At 40.2% G+C, this 17,841-nt stretch overlaps 1 pseudogene; it reads left to right on the top strand.

The window, feature by feature from the left end:
• The first annotated feature begins 16,904 nt into the window (after window positions 1-16,904).
• Window positions 16,905-17,267, top strand: LOC100453573 (small ribosomal subunit protein eS26-like; annotated as a pseudogene).
• Window positions 17,268-17,841: the final 574 nt, after the last annotated feature.

Genomic DNA, 17,841 nt, shown 5'->3' on the forward strand with positions numbered 1-17,841 from the left:
TGATCCACCCGCCTCGGCCTCCCAAAGTGTGGGGATTACAGGCGTGAGCCACCGCGCCCGGCCTATTTTTTCAATTGACACAGTTGTCAATGACAGATGGAGTTGACGTATATGTTTGGCTTGATCTTATTTTTCTTTAGATTTCTTTTTTGGTTATACTTCCTTTTAAGTAAACAGAGGCTCTAATTAAAAGTGTTGATGTGGATGAGTAGATTATGAGAATTTTTAAATGCTTTGAAGAGAACTCCTATGAGTTATTTTTCATTGAAAAGATCTCTGTAGAGCTGTTAGTTTAATTTCTATTTTTTAAAGTATAAGATTCCTCTCTGAAAGCCTGTAGCTGTAGGAAACTCAGCCTATGTCAATCCTTTTTCAGTTTTTTTTTTTTAAGCTCAGTTGGACCAAAATATGTGACTGTCATTTTGCTTTCTGATTATATCAGAGAATGCATAGATCTAAAAATGATGGCAAACAAAATAGGACTAATCTCAAATAAAACAACATTTTGAAATACAACATATTAGGACATATGGGGGTGAACCTAAAAGTCTTTTTAATGTTCTGCACGCTACAACTACTTAAGTTTTGGATGGATGCAGTGGCTCACGCTTGTAATCCCAGTGCTTTAGGAGGCCGAGGTGGGCAGATCACTTGAGGTCAGGAGTTCAAGACCAGCCTGGCCAACATGACGAAACTCCATCTCTACTAAAAATACAAAAATTAGCTGGGTGAGGCGGTGAGCACCTGTAGTCTCAGCTACTTGGGAGGCTGAGGCACAAGAATTGTTTGAACCCAGGAGGCAGAGGTTGCAGTGAGCCGAGATCTCACCATTGCACTCCAGCCTGGGCAACAGAGCAAGACTCTGTCTCAAAAAAGAAAAAAGACTACTTAAGTTTTAAATTCTTAAATAACAGAGATAGGAGGCAGAGAAATTCTGGGCAGACAGGGTCGGGTCCCCGGTGAAACCCCACCTTCACCATCAAAAACAAACAAACAAACAAACAAAAAACAGCCTGAAACCGGCAGCCCAAAGTGAGAACGTCTATTGCTGTTTGCCTGTTCTCTCCTGATTGGTTCTTTCTGAATAATGCCTTTTTTTTCTTTACCAACTGAATGTTGCCTTTTTCAAAACCACCTATGGCCCATCCTGCCCCCATCATGTGCCTATAAAGACCCCAGATTTGGTAGAGGGGAAATGGCCTGACTTCAGAGAAAAGACAGCCTGACTTCGGGGAAGACGACCTTCCCTTCCCGTCCCCTCTCCAATTCTCCTCTTCGCTGAGAGCCGTTTTCGTGGCTCAATAAAATTCTCTGCCTTCAGCATCCTGCAATCATCTGTGTGACCTCATTCTTTTTTTTTTTTTTTTTTTTTTTTGAGATGGAGCCTTGCTCTCTGCCCAGGCTGGAGTGCAGTGGCACGATCTTAGCTCACTGCAACCTCTGCCTCCCGGGTTCAAGTGATTCTCCTGCCTCAGCCTCCCGAGTAGCTGAGATTACAGGTGCCCACCACCACACCTGGCTAATTTTTGTATTTTTAGTAGAGACGGGTTTCACCATGTTGGTCAGGCTGGTCTGGAACTCTTGTCCTTGTGATCTGCCTACCTCGGCCTCCCAAAGTGCTGGGATTACAGGCGTGAGCCACCGTACCTGGCCCAAACCAATGTATTTCTTAAATATATTTGATTGCTGTTTTGTGCCTCCCTAAAATATATAAAACCAAGCTGTACCCAGACCACCTTAGGCATATATTCCCAGGACCTCATGAGGGCTGCGTCACAGGCTATGGTCACTCATATTTGGCTCAGAATAAATCTCTTACAATATTTTACAGAGTTTGACTCTTTTTGTCAGCACTGCTATAACAAAATACTACAGAGTGGGTGGCTTAAATGAGAAATGTATTTTCTCACAGTTCTGGAGGCTAGAAGTCTAAGATCAAACCTGTCCAACCAGACCTGTTGACAGTTTTAGTTTCTCTTGAAGTGTCTTTCCTTGGCTTGTAGGTGGCCATCTTCTCACTGTGTCCTTGCCTAGCCTCTCCACTGGCACATGCATCCTTGGTATGCTGTTCTATTTTTTTTTTTTTTTTTTTTTTTGAGACAGGGTCTTGCTCTGTTACCTAGGCTGGAGCGCAGTGGCGTGATCCTGGCTCACTGCAGCCTCAATCTCCCAGGCTCAAGCTATCATCCCACCTCCGCCTCCCAAAGTGGGATTACAGGTATGAGCCACTGCACCCAGCCCCTTCCCCTTCTTATAAGGACACCAGTCATATTGGAGTTAGGCACACCTATATAACTTCATTAGCCGTATTACCCTTTTTAAGACCTTATCTTCAAATACAGTCACATTCTAAGGTACTGGGGGTTAGAACTTAAACATGTAAGTTTTAGGATGATTCTGTTCAGTTTGTAACAATGATCTTGTGTAATCCCCTCCCCTTGAGTGTGGGATGGATCTAGTCACTTGCTTTTAATGAATCAAATATGGCAAAAGTGATGCTATGCCACTTTTGATATTAGGTTACAAAAGACTGTGACTTCTGTCTGATTCAGTCTCTCTCCCTGGCTCTTTTTGCTTGTTCTGATGCCAGCAAGCTGCCATGTTGTGAATTGTCCTAAGGAGAGAACCACATAGCAAGGAACAGAGGGTGTCATTCAGCCAACTGCCAGCAAGGAACTGAGGCCCTCATTCTGACAGCCTACTAGGAATCCTGCCAACAGCCATGTGCATGAGCTTGGCATCAGATTCTTCTGCAGTTCAACCTTAAGATGACTGTAGCCTTGGCTGACACCTTGATTGCAGTCTGGTGAGAGGCTTTGAGCCAGAGGATCCAGCTAAACTGCACTGGCATTTCTGACCCACAGAAACCATGAGATAATAAATGTTGTTGTTTTAAGCCACTGAGTTTTGGGGTTATTTGTTACACAGCAATAGATAGCTATTATTATTGTTTATTGTTATTATTTATATTATTTTATTATTTTATTGTTATTTATTGTTGAGAACAAATAATAGTTACCACTTATGACTAAAGTTGGTCCTTTGTATCCATGGATTCCACATCCATGGATTCAACCAACCATGCATTGAAAACTACAACAAAAACCACCCCCAATAATAAAAAGAATACAACAATGAAAAATAATACAAAATTTTCTAGGCTCTCAGGCCTTCCTGGTAAAATTAAAAAAAAAAACAAACCAACAAATTAAAAAATACAGTATAACAAGTATTACATAGCATTTACATTGTCTTTGGTATTATAAGTAATCTAGAGATGATTTCAAGTACATGGGAGGATAGTACATAGGTTATGTGTAAATATTTTATATAAGGGACTTGAGTGTCCATGGATTTTGGCACCTGAGGGGGTCCTAGGATTAATCGCCCGTGGATACTGAGGAATGACTGTATTTATGTATAGTGCAATGCTATATTTTTCCATATATCATTCCCTTAATCTTCACAACAATCTTTTAAAATCCTGTTTACAGACAAGAAAACAAGTCTAAAAGGTATTAGATGTTATGCCCTAGTTCATACATCTAAAAATGATAGATCAGGGATTTGAACCCATAGGCTGACTCCAGACCTGGCACCAGGAGAGTCTACATAATTTATGGGGCCCTGTGAAACACAAAAATATGGGGCTGCTTCTTTGAACGTTGTTCAAGATGGTGACAGCAGAGCATTAAACTGTGATTAGGGTTATTTTGAGTACAGGGCTCTCTGGGCCTGCACAAGTTGCTTTCCCACTGAACTTGCCCTGCCAGCACTCTTGCTTGCTATGCAATATTGCTTCCCATCTATAAATAGGAAAATATTTCAGATGAGGATCCTAAAGCCAGTTGGAAAAAATGACAGGATCAGGTGTCCTCATTCTAAGCCTACAATTTATTTCTCTGTATCACACTGCCACTCTAGGGCAGTAAACTCACACTCTACCTAACACCTTACCTGGGCTTGAACCTCCTGCAAGATCTTCTCACTGATGGACTATTCAGCCATGTTGCTAGGAACACTGATGCCCTTCCTGCTTGAATGGCCATATTCTAGCACATGTTCTACTGAGGGCATATTGCCTGCATAGGGAAGGGGCACACAGCACCAGGGAGCACTGCAGCCAATTCCAATACCATCTGGTGAGCTCTTTGCTATCTAGGCAACTATTTCCTTGATGGCTTCCTGTCAGTAAAGGCGGGCAGGATGGCAGAGGGCAGTAAATAGTTAACGCAGCAGGCCTGGGTTGTCCAAACACCGCACATTCCAAATGTCTTTAGGACTTGACCTTGACCACCTGCTGATAAGCTCTAAGCCCTTGTAAAATCCCACCATAAGAGTTTATTTATATACCTGAGGCCATGGGCCATTCTGGATATTATATATTAACAATGTAATTTAAGATGAACACCTGTTTTTGTTGTTGTTTTTTGCCTGAGGGCCTAGGCCACTGCCTTATCAATTTGACCTCTGAGGGCAACTAGAGACTTAAATTGTTAAGGTTAGTCATGTGGTTGCTCCATAAAAGCCCTGGATACCAACCTTTGGGTGAGCTTTTCTAGTAGGCAACACTTCACATCTATTGTCACACATCATTGCTGGGAGAATTTAGCACTGTTTGTGCAACTCCATTGGGAGAGGACAACTGGAATCTTATACCTGGTCTGTGCCCTTTGTTAATAACAACTGAGATTTTTTTTCAGGATTAATGAAAACATCAAACCTCAGATTTAGGGAATTCCCTTGCTGATTTTAAACTCTATCCTTGCCATGTGGGCCTCTCCATAGGATAATTCACAGCATGGCAGCTTGCTTACATCAGAACAAGCCAGCAAAAAGAACCAGAGAGGGAGAGAGGGAGAGATTTAGCAAGACAGAAGTCAGTTACAGTCTTTTGTAACCTAATATCAAAAGTGGTATATCACTTTTGCCATGTTTGATTCATTAGAAGCAAGTGACTAGATCCATCCCACACTCAAGAGGGAATTACACAGTCATTTTCTTGTGAAGATGGGAACAATGACTTCCAAGCTCTTTCAGTGTTGGACTGGAAACTGGAAGTCCCCATTACACTACTAAATTAATACACATTAACTTCTTTGTCTTGTTAAAGAAATATGGATTCTGAGTGGACTCTTCCAGCTTTCAACAGTGGGAGAAGTATTTATGATGAGCAAAACAAAACACAAGAATGCAACATATTTGTAGTCTAATTTTTTTTAGCCCTGAATTCAGAGCTTCAAATGTAATGTAATCTTAACATGTTTCTTTTCTTTTTTTTTTTTTTTTTTTGAGACAGAGTCTCACTCTGTCGCCCAAGCTGGAGTGCAGTGGCGTGATCTTGGCTCACTGCAACCTCCGCCTCCGGTTCAAGGGATTCTCCTGCCTCAGCCTCCCAAGTAGCTGGGACTACAGGCGCCTGCCACCACGCCGGGCAAATTTTTTTTGTATTTTTAGTAGAGACTGGGTTTCACCGTGTTAGCCAGGATGGTCTCGATCTCCTGACCTCGTGATCCGCCCGCCTCGGCCTCCCAAAGTGCTGGGATTATGGGCGTGAGCCACCGCGCCCGGCCAACATGTTTCTTTAAAAAGCACAGAAATAAAACTAGAAGGAAGTATTCCCAAAGATTAACAATGAGTAAATATTGATCTTAATCATGGTATATTGGAGGATATTAGCTCTTTTTTTTTTTTTTTTTTTGCAACCTTAGCATACACCAGAGGATGCTCTTATTTTTGGTTTTGTTTTCTACATTGAGCATATATGTCTTAAAACTTCCAAAAAATGGAAAAATGTGTTTTCCCCTGAAGTTGTCATGGAATAAGGAACAAGGCATCTTAATTTGGGAGCATATGCTTAATGAAATGGCTTATTTTATTTATTTGTTTTTAGAGACAGGGTCTCACTCTGTCACCCAGGCTGGAGTGCAGTTCTGTAATCATAGCTCACAGGGCCCTTGAACTTCTGGCCTCCAGCGATCCTCTGGCCTTAGCCTCCAGAGTAGCTGGGACTACGGGTACATGCCACCACACCCAGATATTTGTTTTTATTTATTTATTTAGTTAGTTAATTAGTTAGTTAGTTAGTAGACATGGAGTCTTGCTATGTTGCCAAAGCTGGTCTTGGGCACCTGGTCTCAAGTGATCCTCCTGCCTTGGCCTCCCAAAGTGTTGGAATTACAGGCATGAGCCACTGTGCCCAGCCTGGCTTATTTTACTATGTGGTAATTATTGCTAACATGTTAGGAAATATGCTGAAGAAACACGAGCCTCGTCCTTGTTGTTATAAATTGACCATTCCCTATTGTGTTTGTCTTTGTTATCTCTAATCAGTAGAGTGAATAGTGTGACGACATGAAAAGGTTTGATCTGTACTGGCTGTTTCCCAATCTCCCTGGAAATACCAGCAAGATAAATTCCCCATTGCGCTGGATGATTGTGAGTGAGCTACAAGCAGAACTTGATATGCTGAAACATAACACAATTTGTAAGACATTATTGAACTTCTTAGTCAAAAGCAGATATCAAAGTATATGTTGATTAAATGCATATTGCTGAGATTTTTTTCCCCTGAAATTCACCTACCTAGATGATAAGTAATTGCACCACATCTCCTACTAGTGCCTTGTTAATTCTAGAAGTCTGTAAGAGACGTGCTTTGTGTTACTTCATCTTACTGCTTCTATCCTTTTGTAAATTACTAAAGATCACTATTAATTTGAGCTCATGACATCTTTCTGATATTTTCCTTTGGTACATGTGGAACTGAGTGATAAATGTGGTTCTTTGTCATGAGCACTATGGTCGTAATAGCTTCCGTTTATATTTGTCCCTTCCTTTGATCTCTTCTTTCGCCTGTGCATGCTGAATCACTTCAGGCCCCCATCTCTCTTTGGCAATCATGATTCCTTCCTGTATTTGCCGCTGTTCTCCCCATCTCATGCCAGCCTTCATATTGTCTTTGGTAAACATCCTCAGACATGCTGTTCACAAAGCTTAGATGGCTCCGCACTGCCTGGCTGTCACATTCAATCTCACAGAACGCTATGGTGTCCCAACCTGTCCTCATAACCCCATTCTCCACTGTGGCACCTCATCGCAGGCTGCGGTCAAGCTGGAGTTCTTCATATCCCCAGAACCATCATTCCTCTGCATCGTGGCCCTCACTCTTTCTTGGGTCTGGGAGGCCCTCTCCTCATCTCTGCTGACTGAAATCTTACTTGTCTTTATGACCTGCTGCAGCGTGACACACTCATGAGGTCATCTGTGATTCTTGCTCAACCCTCTGCCTCAGGGAAATCAAATTTTCTTTTCTTTTCATTCCTATTATTCTTTTTCTTTATTACTAATATGCTAGTCAGTCTCCTATTTGAGGTACAGTTATTCTCATGCATGCTTATTTCATCCACAAATTTCCAAATCTCCACAAAGATCAAAACTACCATTGTCATCTCTGTCTCTTCAAAGTGCCAGACAGGTGTTGTTGTCATTGATGAATTTAATTAGCTTAGCACTTAATGATTTACAGAGTGCTTTGACAGACGTCTGTTCTCTCATCTGCCCCAGCCAACTCTCACAGGTAGGCTGAGCAGGTATTATTGAAATTACATAGATGAAGCCACTGGGGTGCCAAGAGCTTGGGTGCCAAGAGCTTAGTTGCCAATCGATGTGGACAATAACAATTGGATGACTGCAATTTATCTCATTTAATCTTCATATCAACCATACGGGGAGGGTATTGTCATCTGTGCTTTACAGTTGGGGAAACTAAGGCCCACGGACACTTGGAACAACTTTCCTAATACTCTAACTAGAATGTGACAGAATAGGGGCTCAGAGCCAGTCTGCCTAACAAGTGGCACCTACCTTTTTCCACTGAGGGGTACTCTGTTTCTCTAATTTGGCATTGAAGATAATTAAATATGATTAGCAAGTGTGGCTTCTGTTTAACGTTTAGTCTACACCTCTTGGGGCAAACGTGGGTGTCTGACCATTTGGGGACTGTGGACTTTGGAAACATCTCCCCAGGACCTCGGTGTCCAGCAGGGGGAGCAGTAGAGCAGCATCTGTCTGGTAAGAGGTCTGAGCTCCTGTCCTGGTGCTGGTGGCTTTGCTGTCTTAATATCTCACTTGGCTTCTGGCTGGTAGTTCAACATCAGTGGTTTGCCATTGTTTTCCCTTTGCTACGAGGATGGCCTCTGCCATTACTGTTGACCTGTCTTAGATGGCTCAGGAATTGATGTCACAGAGAAACGCTGTCTTTGGTTCCCTGTGCTTCATAGGGCAAATATAATGAGAAGCCACATGGGTTAAGAAGCCGACCTGAGAAAACATGGTAGGACTGTAGTATGTGTTGTCTTGTCTTTTCTGCAACAAGGGCAAGCATAAATAAAAACAGAACATGGGAGATGGTATAAAGTAGTGGGGAGACTAGGCTCCTGACAGGCAGAGTGTAGAAGGCAGATGGTGGAGGTGGGCCAGGGGAGGGGTACAGAAGGCTCAGGAGGCAAGTGGTGAGGCCACGAGGGTCCAGGCGGGTAGCGATGGGCTGAATGACTGAGCAAGTGGTGCTGCATGCCTTGGAAGCTGGTGGGTTATGTTTGGCCTGCAGAGATATCATTGAAGCAGAGATGGCAGGGATACAGTTGTGGTTGAAAGCTAAGTAAGGATGTAACAATGTACAAAGCTAAGAACTGTGGCTGGAATTGGGCTTTGAGGCAGGGAGCTGGAAGTCTGGAAAGATGAACTGGGGCCTGGCATTGAGCTTGTCAGCATGCGGTTAGGGGAATGCTTATGGCATGTAGGAAGGGATATACTCATAACCCTGAGAAGGCAGGCTGATGCTGGCAAGCAGGTAGAGGTGAACGCATAAGGAGGATGGCATCAGAGAGGACCATGGCTTGGCAGAACTTGCTGCAGGAGTCCTGCACCTCTCTTTTCAAGGTACCCATCTGTAGTGCCTTCTGAATCCAGCTCCCCACATTGTTTGTCCTGTGGTGGGCCTGCAACCAGTTCTGTTCTGGAATTACTTGCTTAGTGATATGCTGGTAGATGACACATTGTACTTTGATGGTGGGGGTGGGGGCAATAAATTTTCGAATTAAAAATTCTTCCAGAGCCAAGGAAATACAGCTTTTTTGGCCAGTGCCTGGATGGAAGGAACAGACACAAGTGCACAACAGTTTCATGTACATTACCTCACAGAGGAGGTATTTTGAGATAGGAGTCATGCTTTACGCCCCCTCAAGTATGCCTTGCTAAACATCCTGATTACTCAGAAGATTGTCATCTGAAGCCGAGGGGTCTAAGATTCCTGGTGGCCACCGTGACTTGTCTCCCAGCAAAATCTGCTTTCTTTTTAATTTCCTGGTCTTCAGCGCAAATGCATTCTTCTCTTGATTTGTGACAGGCTGAGAAGAAATTATTAGGTTCCTGTTCCTTCTATTGTTGACTGGGATTCAGATGGGCATAGGTTTGAGCTTCTCTGATGACCCATGGAATAGTTCCAATTATTTAGTGGAAATGAAGCAACTGTTTCAACATGAGATCCACAGAACTTAAGAAGACATAGTGCCAAGAATTCATTTCCAAGTAGTTAGGGAAACCATTAAGCACTTTTGGTTACTGATGCCAAATTAAGAAACTCACTTAAGCTAAGGCTCATTGTTGGCTTATCAAAATCATAGTTTTGAAAACTCAAAGTATTGAAAAAATGTTCTTTATTAAAACCAAGGAGAAGAAATATGTCTAAATGAATTTTTTTGATGCAAAATCATGATGTGTGTTTAAAAATAACATCCTCCCCCCAATTTTAAAAGTGGTGAATGCTCATGGTAGAAAAAATTGGGAAATGTGAAACTAAAAAATTAATTAAGAACATAGCATCTGTAATCTTCTACTTAGAAATGTCCTCTCAAGATTTTAGTGGATTCGTTCTGGGCTTTAGTTTCCAGTTGTGTGAACTGGCTTTTGTTTTTTTCTCCCAATAATGCTATGTAGTGAGCATTTTCCAATGTCATTCAGAATAATTACAAACCTTTTAAATGGCTGCATAATCACTGTGTGAATGTGCCATTATTTAATTTTTTAATTTTAGAAATTTTCATGTAGAAATAATTTGTCTTACCCAAAGTTGCAAAAACAGCACAAAGATTTTTAGTATACTTTTCAGCCAGCTTTTGCAAATGTTAACATCTTGCATAATCATGTACAATGATCAAAACCAGAAAATTAACTATGATACAATATTTTAATCTTCAGACCTCGCCCACATTTCATGAATTGTTCCACTAATATCTAGGACCATGTCATGCATTCAGTTGTAGTGTCTCCTTAGTTTTCTCCATTTGGGGATAGTTCCTTCATTTTTATTTGTCTTTTATTACCTCAATTTATTTTGTAGAATGTTCTTCAATTTGAGTTTGTTTGACATTTTCTCGTGATTAAATTCAGGTCATGCATTTTTGGTAAGGATACCACAGAGATGACGTGCCCTTCTCTGAATCTCAGTGCATCAGTTCAGAAGGTGATGTACCATAATTTATTAAGACATTTTTCTGGACTTAAACATTTAGGTAGTTTCTGATTTTTATATGTAATTCTGCATCTTTATATTCTTTACATCTGATTCTTTTCTTTCCTTCTTTTTTTTTCTTTCTTTTTTTTTTTTTTTTTTTTTTTTTGATGCAGAGTCTTGCTCTGTCACCCAGGCTGGAGTGTGGTGGTGCAATCTCAGCCCACTGCAACCTCCGCCTCCTGGATTCAAGTGATTCTTGTGCCTCAGCCTCCTGAATAACTGGGATTACAAATGCACATCACCACACCCGGCTAATTTTTATATTTTTAGTAGAGACGGGTTTTGCCATGTTCCTCAGGCTGGTCTTGAACTCCCGACCTCAAGTGATCCGACTGCCTTGGCCTCCCAAAGTGCTGGAATTACAGGAGTGAGTCATCACACCTGGCCTATATCTGATTATTTTCTAAGAAGTGATTCTTAAAAATGGAATGACTCAAAGAATGTAACTTTTTTTTTTTTTTAAGAGACAAGATCTGGCTTTGTCACCCAGACAGGAGTGCATGTAACCTCAACCTCCTGGGCTCAAGCAATCCTCCTGCCTCAGCCACCTGAGTAGCTGAGATTATAGGTACAAGCCACTGCATCTGGTGTAAACATTTTTAAGGCTTTTGCCAGCATATTTCAAAATTTTTTTCCTGAAAAGTTTTATCCATTTACTTTTATGAATGGAATGCCTCTCTCTCTGACCTTGCCATCACTCAATGTTATTAGCAACAAAATAAAATAAAAACTCTGTTAATTTGATTACTATGGAGGCCAATCAGCTTTACATGTATTTCTTGACCATTTAATTACTCTCACACTCTTTTGCACAGTACTAAGTGCTTTGAATATACTGTCTCATTTAATCCTTCTAACCACTCCCTGAGGATAATATGATTATTATTTATATTTCACAGATTAGAAGAACCTTGGGGGGGTCAGAATATTTAAATAATGTTTAATTTTAATGTTTAAATTCAGATAGCTATTAACTGATGGAGACAGAATTAGAACTCAGAACTTCTGATTTAAAAGCACATGCACATAACATTTATACTATCATCTCTTTTTGTGTTACAAAGTATTTTCTTTAACAATGACAGCTTTTATGTTTAATACTTCCAACATCTTCAAAATGGTAACAGAAAAACCTGTGCTGAGTGGTTTAATTCTTAAAATGTGAAAAGCTTTCAGAAAATGAGAACTCAGAAGGGTTTATTCTTTTCATTAAAAACCTGTGAGTTGCTGAATTTCTTAAAATTGATACTGAGCTCTTTAAAAATAATTGCAGTAAAATTGCTCCTTTAAAACTTTTGGTGTGTGTAAAACTCTGTTTTAAAAGCGCAAAACTCTTCTAATCTTTCCTCCTTCTGTTTTAGGAATGATATCCTCATGAAAGCAAAGAAAATAAATAGCTTAGTTTTTTTTTCTTTTTTTTTTTTTAATTTAAAAGAGACAATAGTAACTCCAGACATTGGTTTCCCTCTTTCGTTTTCGAAATGCTCATAGTTGAATTACCTACCCTGTGAATAAGTGAGGGCAAGTTTTTCTATCTCCTTATGGAAACAGAAGCTGAGAAAGGTTCAGTGATCTCTCTAGTCATACAGCTAGTTTATAGCAGATTTGGTACCAAAATATAGGCTATGTATATATGAGCTGTTTCCACCATATAAAAATAACTTCGGAATGAGGTGTGAAACACTGAAACTCTAAATACTCCTCAAACTTTTATGTCTTTTCTGAGTAAGAAAACAATATCCATTCTGGATACCTTAATTTTGGTATCTCACAAATTATCTTAAGAAACAGGGCTGGGCGTGGTGGCTCACGCCTGTAATTCCAGCACTTTGGGAGGCTGAGGCGGGCAGATCACAAGGTCAGGAGATCGAGACCATCCTGGCTAACACAGCGAAACCCCGTCTCTACTAAAAATACAAAAAATTAGCCGGGCGTGGTGGCGGGTGCCTGTAGTCCCAGCTACTCAGAAGGCTGAGGCAGGAGAATGGTGTGAACCTGGGAAGCGGAGCTTGCAGTCAGCCGAGTTTGAGCCACTGTACTCCAGCCTGGACAATAGAGCAAGACTATGTCTCAAAAAAAAAAAAAAAAAAAAAGAAGAAGAAACAACACGTCAAAAATGAAACTTATTTTCTCCCTAAATCTATTTTCTCAAAATGTCAGTGAATGCCTCCACCATTTTTCCATGTGCTTAAGCCAGAAACTTGGGAGTCATCCTTAGCTCCTTTTCTCTTTCATTCAATCCTCAAGCTCTGTGGTTTTATCTCCTGAGAACACTCTTATTCCCTTCCTTAGTTTAGACTATTACAGTATGGAGTTGACCCTTCAACAAAATGAGGGCTAGGAGTGCCATCCCCCCACACAGTCTAAAAACCCTCATGAAACTTTTTACTTCCCCCAAACTTAACTACTTATAGTCTACTATTAACCAGAAGCCTTACTAATAACATAAACAGTAGATTAACACATCTTTTATATGTTATATATATATTATATACTGTATTCTTACAATAAAGTAAGCTAGAGAAGAGATAATATTATTAAGAAAATCATAAGGAAGAGAAAGTATATTTACTATTTATTAAGTGGAAGTGGATCATCCTAAAGGCCTTCATCCTCATTGTCTTCATGCTGAGTAGGCTGAGGAGGAAATGGAGGGGTTGGTCTTGCTGTCTTGGGGGTGGCAGAGGCGGAAGAGGTAGAGGGAGCAGGAGAGGCAGGCACCCTCGGGGTGACTTTATGGAAATACATCATAATTTCTGTTCGACTTTTGTGCTTTTACATTTATTTTAAAATGTTTCTATATGATACCGATTCTTCTTCCACTGTTTGCTTCTGTTTTAGTGCCTGTAACATAGCAGCGTCCACGTCTTAAAAGTAGTCCAAAGCAGTCTTGAATAATCAGAACCCTTCTGCCAGATTGTCTAATGTCAATTTGTTTCCTGGCACTGCTTCTACATCTTCCTCATCCTCTGGCACTGGTTCAGAAGCACTCGTCTCCATCAAACCATCTTCTGTTAATTTCTCTAGTGTGGTGTCTATTTGCTCTTAAATATTTCCATGATCACTATCTTGAAGCTTTTCATCACCCACCCTCTCCACCCCACTGTTTTTGTCATATCCAGTTTCTTTCATGATTTCCTTGATTAGCTCTGTTGTTAATCCTGTGACGTCATGTACAACCTCTGGACGGTTCTCTTCAGCAGGAATGTATTGTTTTGGGCCTGATGGCTTTCATGACTTTTTCTATAACAATGATGGCATCTTCAATGGTGTAGTCCTTCCAGGCTTTCATAATGTTCTATCAGGGTTCGCTTTCATAATGTTGACAATTCTTTCCAGAGAGTACACTGTGTAATGAGCTTCAGGGTCTTTATGACCTCCTGATCTAGAGGCTGAATTAGAGACCTTGTGTTTGGGGGCAAGTAGACCATCTCAAGGCCTTCAGTGTTGAAATCCTGGGGTTCTGGGTGGCCAGGGGCATTGTCCAATATCAAAAGAACTTTAAAAGGCAATCCCTTATTGGCAAGGTGCTTCCTGACTTCAGAGACAAAGCATCAATAGAACGAATCCAGAAAAAGTGTTCTTGTTGTTCAGGCCTTTTTGTTGTATAATCAAAATACTTATAGTTGGTATTTATATTTTCTCATCAAGTCTCAGGGGTTAGCAGCTTTTTAGTTAAGAGCAGTCCTGGTCAAAAACCTGACTGCATTTGCACAAAACGGTAGAATTAGCCTCTCTCTTTCTGCCTTAAATCCTGGAGCTCACTTCTCTTCTTTACTAATAAATATCCTTTATGGCATTTCTTTTTTTTTTTCCCAGAACAGGGCACTTTCATCTACATTAAAAATAGGGAATCTGTTCAGGCAGATAACCTTCCTCCTCCATGATTTTCTTAATGGCATAAAGGAACTCACCTCTTGGTCAGCAGAGATTGCTCCTCCTGTTATCCTGACATTTTTAAAGCAAAACCTCTTTCTAAAATTATCAAACCATCCTTTGCTGATATTAAATTCTCCAGTTTTATATCCTTCATTTTCCTTTTGTTTTAAGTTGTTATTTAATGACTTTACTTTTTCTCTAATTATATTCGAGCCCATAGATATGCCTTTCTTATAGCAATCCTGCCCTGCATAAAAGCTGCATTTTCTTTATTTTAAAGACAGAGTCTCACTCTGTTGCCAGGCTGGAGTGCAGTGGTGTGATCTAGGCTCACTGCAACTGCCGCCTCCCGGGTTCAAGCAATTCTTCTGCCTCAGCCTCCTGAGTAGCTGGGACTACAGGTGCACACAACTACACCCAGCTAATTTTTTGTATTTTTAGTAGAGACGGGGTTTCACCATATTGGCCAGGATGGTCTCACCCGCCTTGGCCTCCTAAAGTGCTGGGATTACAGGTGTGAGCCACCATGCCTGGTAAAAGCTGCATTTTCAATATGAGACAGAAAGGTGTTTTGGAAAAAGTGCAAAATTTTTGCACCTACTGGTGTAGCTGAATTGACAGCTTCGCGAATTTCCTTTTCTTGTTTTACAATGGTCCTTACGCTGGATTTATTTATCTTGAATTGGCAGACAACTGGAGTTGCAGATCTCAATCTATGGTGCATATCAAGCAATTCAACTTTTTATTGTAATGTTATGACTTTTTTCCTGCTTTTTGGGAGCATTTCCAGCATGACTTACTAGTGGCACTTTGTATGGGTCCCCTGGTGTTATTTAAGGTTAATGGTGTTATACTTAAGCATGCTGAACCAGAAGAGGTCACTTTTTACTGTGACACACAATTTACTGGAAAGATGAAATGTTCACTCGGAGATAATTAGTGTTACATGGTGTTAAGCACATACTTGTGACACTTGAGCTCACTGCAGTAGCAGCAGCAGGTGGCTACAAAATTATTACAATAGTATAGTATTACTACAGTTAATTTTATGTAGTTATGATTTAATACTACATCTTTATATTTGGTTACATTTGTCTTGACTGTGAATAAGTGTTCACATGTGTTTTGATGGATTTTAACTTTTTATGGTAGATTTGTGTATATTTTATGGTAGTAAATTGTAAAATAGACTAATAACTACATATTCTATGCCTTCATGACATACCTTTTTCTTAATTTTTAAAATATTTCTCAACTGTGGGTTTGTGAGTTTTTTTCAAATTATTGTAAATCTCCAAAATCTTTTCTAATACATTTGTTGAAAAAATCCACATGTAAGCAAAACTTTGCAGTTCAAACCTGTGTTATTTGAGTCAACTATGGCCTTTTTCCTGAGTTTACAGCAGTTACCTAACTGCAATCTACCCCTCCAATCTTGTCCCCTGACCTATCCCATTCTTCCTTATGTGGCATCCAGAATGGCCTGGCTCCAGGCCGATAGCATCTGTCCACCTAGCTGGGACATGGGTAGAGGAGCTGCTCTCAATTGGCCATCCAAGGAAGATATTGTATGGACGGTTACAGGGGGCTTGGGTGTAACTGATATCCTCAACCCATTGTAATATTCTTTTAAATTATATCAAACTACACCATCATGTCTTCTCATATCAAGGACATACTAAGGGAGTTACAAATGGATGGACACATGACAGCTAAGGTCTGACTGTCTCAATCAGGTTTAACTAGGTCCTAGCAAGGCAATTATTCAGAGCCTTCTTAGTTTAACAGCTTTGATCTTCCTGGGAGCTGAATTTGACTAGAAGGAAAACTGCTGATTGTGATTAATGTTATATCCAAGGATTTTTGTGGGAAAGTATATGTGCGTGCACGTGTGTGTGTGTGTCTTAATGCTTAGTCTGTCTAATGATAGTATCTGAATCCTATCAATTTTGTGTTCTGCTGTCATGTAGAAATGATTCACTTGGGACTAAAATTGTCCAGATGGATGAATTCTTTGGAGAACTGAGGATTTACTTCTTTAAACTCGAAAACTGTGTATTCGGCATTTTGAATCAGAAATGTGTTATATACTCCCCCATCAATGTAACCAGTATAAATTGTTGTTTTATTGATTACTCAGGACTTTAAATATAAGTGGGCACAGTGATGTTTCTAGGATCTATTGAGAAATAGCAAGGTATTTGCCCCATCATTAAATAGCCACAGATAGCTATTTTCAACTTTTTGTAGTTTTTCTGTCTCTCTTCTAGTTGATATTTCATGCTGTTGCCACTGAGTTTACCTGTAGCAACTCTTGTTCCCATTTCCAATTTTGTTGAATACTGGAGAAACCAAACCAAGCCTTAGATCGTTGTATGTAACACAAGAGTAAATAGGTCCAGAATAAGAGTATAGGGGCTTATCGCTCTCTCTGGTCTGTGCCTCTAAGATGACAAAGAAAAGAAGGAACAACGGTTGTGCCAAAAAGGGCTGCGGCCACGTGCAGCCTATTCGCTGCACTAACTGTGCCTGATGCATGCCCAAGGACAAGGCCATTAAGAAATTCGTCATTCGAAACATAGTGGAGGCCGCAGCAGTCAGGGACATTTCTGAAGCGAGCGTCTTCGATGCCTATGTGCTTCCCAAGCTGTATGTGAAGCTACATTACTGTGTGAGTTGTGCAATTCACAGCAAAGTAGTCAGGAATCGATCTCGTGAAGCCCGCAAGGACCGAACACCCCCACCCCGATTTAGACCTGCAGGTGCTGCCCCACGTCCCCCACCAAAGCCCATGTAGGGAGCTGAGTTCTTAAAGACTGAAGACAGACTGTTCTCTGGAGAAAAATAAAACGGAAATTGTACTTAAAAAAAAAAAAGAGTGTAGGGGCTTATCTAAGATCAAAGTGTATACATGTCAGAACAGAGGCTTTGTTATATCCATTATTTGAAATTGGTCTTTAAAGACTAATAGTAAAATAAACATCCATATATTACATCTGCCATTTGCAGGTCAAAATGGTAGATTATTGGCAGTTTCATCTGGTTAAACCTAATATATATATACCATGCTCGAGTGAGCTAGGTCAGTGTTTCTCAAATTACTGTGGTTAGCTTTTTTTTTTTTTTGTAATTTCCACTCCATCACAGACTAATTCTTTTGCAAAAGACAATAAAAATAAATTGCTAGAAAAATTAAATGAAAAGAAAACATACAAAATAAAAGCCCGTTTATTTTATTAGATTACAGGCATAAAATTATATTTTAATAAAAATAATCAGAACAACCTTATATAGGAAAAAAGATATAAAACTGCACATACTCAATATGTATACATACATCTGATTAATATGGAAATTGCTGTACATGCAAATTTTGTCCTTTTCCA

Source organism: Pongo abelii, chromosome 6 (assembly GCF_028885655.2).
Source record: "Pongo abelii isolate AG06213 chromosome 6, NHGRI_mPonAbe1-v2.0_pri, whole genome shotgun sequence".
Taxonomy (NCBI): domain Eukaryota; kingdom Metazoa; phylum Chordata; class Mammalia; order Primates; family Hominidae; genus Pongo; species Pongo abelii.